This window comes from Bison bison, unplaced genomic scaffold (assembly GCF_000754665.1).
Source record: "Bison bison bison isolate TAMUID 2011002044 unplaced genomic scaffold, Bison_UMD1.0 scf7180017864038, whole genome shotgun sequence".
In the NCBI taxonomy this organism is placed as follows: domain Eukaryota; kingdom Metazoa; phylum Chordata; class Mammalia; order Artiodactyla; family Bovidae; genus Bison; species Bison bison.
In genome coordinates, this window is record NW_011494610.1 from 1,000,283 (window position 1) to 1,004,184 (window position 3,902).

The 3,902-nt window shown below is 51.6% G+C and overlaps 1 protein-coding gene across 2 annotated transcripts in view; it reads right to left on the minus strand.

Moving 5' to 3' along the window:
* The window catches only part of SLC13A3 (solute carrier family 13 (sodium-dependent dicarboxylate transporter), member 3), an 86,162-nt gene that overhangs the window by 11,672 nt on the left and 70,588 nt on the right, over positions 1-3,902 (minus strand). The window lies entirely within an intron of this gene.

The window sequence follows — 3,902 nt, forward strand, 5'->3', positions numbered from 1 at the left end:
CTACAGGAACTGTGGTGTTGGAGAAGACTCTTGAGAGTCCCTTGGACTATAAGGTGATCCAACTAGTCCATCCTAAAGGAGATCAGTCCTGTGTGTTCATTGGAAGGACTGATGTTGAAGCTGAAACTCCAATACTTTGGCCACCTGATGAGAAGAGCTGACTCATTTGAAAAGACCCTGATGCTGGGAAAGACTGAGGGCAGGAGGAGAAGGGGACGACAGAGTGAGATGGTTGGATGGCATCACCGACACAATGGACATGGGTTTGGGTGGACTCCGGGAGTTGGTGATGGACAGGAAGGCCTGGTATGTTGCGGTTCATGGGGTCGCAAAAAGTTGGACACGACTGAGCGACTGAACTGAACTGATAGGGTCCGTTCCACCCTGATTTAATATCAACTTGTATCACCTGAATATATGTGTAGATTGTTGTGGATAGAGATTAAATGAGATATGCATGAAGGTGCCAGTATTAGACCAATTTTTAATTCATGAGACAATAAAACTATAACAACAATAAAAGTGGCGAGCCCTCTGCATTAGCCGCCATCCATCATGTCATCAGTCCTCAGAACATCCCATTTACAGGTCATGTCCAACAAATACTTACTGAGAGAGCATGTTAAGTACCAGGACTTTTCTAGATGCCTAGAAGAGCAATGAAGAAGACAGATATGGTCCTTGCCCTCATGGAGCTTACATTCTAGTAAGAGAGACACCAATAAACAAATGAACAGGGTTTCCTGCGGGGGGTGGGGGCGGGTTGTTGTTTGCTGTTTAGTTGCTAAGTCGTGTCCGACTCTTTTGTGACCCCCGTAAACTGTAGTTTGCCAGGCTCCACTGTCAGTGGGATTTCCCAGGCGAGAATCCTGGAGTAGGTTGCCATTTCCTTCTCCAGGGTGGGGGGTGGTCTTCCCAACCCAGGGATTGAACCTGCACCTCCTGCATTGGCAGCCAGATCGTTTACCACTGAGCCACCAGGGAAGTCCACAACCTGAGGAGTAGATATGGCTACAGGAAGTAATCAGGGTGATAAGAGAGAGAGATGGGGGCTGTGTGTGGAGGGGAGGCTACCTTAGATATGGTGCCAGAGAGGGTTTCTCTGAGGATGTGACCTTGAAGCCGAGACCTGAGGGTAAGGACTCAGAGATCTCAGGGAGGAGCATTCGGCAGAGAGGAAGCAGGTGCAAAGGTCCTGGGGTGCAAATGAGTTTAGTGTGGCTGAGGAGCAGGCCAGTGGGGCTGGAGAGGAGCCCTGAGGGGACAGAGATAAGAGCTGATGTCGGGGTGATGGGTGGGGGCTGTTCTCTGGAGGTCCAGGCAAACCTTCAGACTAGAGTCTAACTACATGGGGGAGGCATGGACAGCTTTGCAGCAGGAGGAGACTGGTGAGAGCATCAGGCAGGTTTAAGCAAGTTACTCCAGCTCAGCGCAAGCACTGGGGTCTACTTCAAGCCCCTCAGAACCAGCAGGTGGGCATCTACACATCCAGGCTCCCTGTGGGCCCAGCCCGAGGGCCTCCAAGCCCCGGGAGGCCTGGCAGCAACCTGGCGAGGGCATTAGGCCGGGGCTGGGAAATAGGACGTGCCATGAGCACTCTGGTCCCTCCTGGGACAGGCCGCCTGGGGAGGGGATGGTGTGAGCAGGGGTTGGGGGAGGGGGCCACTGTCACACAAAGTCTTTATTGCACAGAAACCCCGGCCGGCTGCCCAAGGCTGGGCCGGGAGCCAGACTGGCCTCCTCAGCATGCTCAGCGGTCCTGCAGCCCAGCCCCCACTGCGAGCCGGGCTTTGTCCACCACTCTGACCGCATAGAAGCCTCTGGGGTGTAGGTCAGGCTCAGGGTGAGGCAAGGGCCTCTCATTAAATGGCACCATTTCCACCAAGTTGCTCAGGGCAAGAACCTCCACTTTTCCAACCCACTTAGTAACTGTAACAACTCTATGCGATGGGCACCATTACTGTGCCCATTTTACAGATTAGGAAATGGAGGCACACAGCTCAGAGGTGTAGGACTGACTCCAACCCAGATGGTCTGGGTCCACCGCCCATGCTTTCCACCTTTGCCCTGCATAGCCTCCTAATTTACCTGGCTAACATGCCACTTCCTACTGGAAGCCTTCCCTGATATGTCCCAAGCAAGAGGCAGTAGTGAGAGGAGTCCGACAAGTTCAAATCCCAGCTCTGCCCGCTGTGTTCCCTCATGCTCTGGAGCCCGTGTGCCACATTTAGAGAATTGGTGTGCTGCCACGGAAGATTCTGTGTGACACAGCTAAGACCGGTGGCTCAGATGGTAAAGCGTCTGCCTGCAACGCGGGAGACCTAAGTTTGATCCCTGGGTTGGGAATATCCCCTGGAGAAGGAAATAGCAACCCACTCCAGTACGCTCGCCTGGAAAATCCAATGGACAGAGGTGCCTGGTAGGCTACAGTCCACGTGGTCGCAAAGAGTCGGACACTACTCAATGGCTTAAAAAAGACCCAACACAGCCAAATAAAAATAAATAAATAATATTTTTAAAATCCTGAATTTTAAAAAGTAAGCAATCTGAGAAGTAATTTCAGCTTCTTTTACCTTAATTTCCGATTGACCCTTAACCAGCTGTGGTTTTGAAATCTGGGGGTAGGGTGGGGCCCAGCTTCATGAGCTATGGGTTCAAATACCACTCTGCCGGCTTTTGGCTGCACAAACATTGGCAACTTATTCAGCCTTGAGTTGCCTCTGTTTCATCTTTGAAAGGAAGATGACCACACATCTACTTCAGCGGTGCCTTTGAAGATTAGCAGAGTCAATTTTTGCATAGCGCTTCCTGTGGTGCCTGGCACTTGGGAAGTTCTCAAGAATGAGTGTTAGGAGGCTGGACTCTGAAATCAGATGGACTGGAGTTCAAACCTCACCGCCTAAGCAGAGGGCAACTGCATGACATTAAGAGAGCTGCTTAATTTTTCCAGGCCTCAGTTTTCCTACCTGTAAAATGGGGATAAAAATATTCTCTAGCCCTGAGGGTCAGTGTGGAGATTTCATGAGCTAATAGGTTACTACATGTTGGACATTGAGGCTGCACTTCCACTGAGCAGGTCTGGCTGTGCTGAGAACATGTGCCTCCCCAAATTCTTCTCTGTCAGTGCCTCGCTCACCTCAGTCTAGTCCTGGCTCTGCCTCTGTGCTCACAGAGCCCTTTCAGTTCAGTTCAGTTCAGTTCAGTCGCTCATTCGTGTCTGACTCTTTGCAACCCCATGAACCGCACACCAGGCACACCAGGCCTCCCTGTCCATCACCAACTCCTGCAGTTTACCCAAACTCATGTCCATCGAGTCGGTGATGCCATCCAGCCATCTCATCCTCTGTCGTCCCCTTCTCCTCCTGCCCCCAATCCCTCCCAGCATCAGGGTCTTTTCCAATGAGTCAACTCTTCGCATGAGGGGGCCAAAGTATTGGAGTTTCACACAGCCCTTTAGAACCACATTAATAGTAACACCAAGTAGTTAATATTCATAATATCTGGGCCCTAGAGCCAAACTACCTGGCCTCTAATCCTGAGGACATAGCTGTGTGGCCTTAGGCAAATTACTTTACCTCTCTGTGCCTCAGTTTGCAAATCTACAGAATGGGGATAATGGGGGCATCTACCTCATAGGCTTGCTGGGAGGTTTAAACACACTAACATGCGTACAGCACGTTGAACAGTGCCTGTGGAGGGTCAGCCTGCTAGGGTGAGTCCTCTGTTCACACAGGCCCCTCGGGTCATGATATTAGTGTTAGCAGTTCTGGCACAACACTCACTGCCAGCTCCTCGAGGTCCCACACTGTACCATTTTCCTCTCTCTCTGGGCAGCACCAGGCACGGCACGGAGCTGTGATCACCCCCACATGGGAGATGGGGTGGCTGTGTGGCTGGGGGGG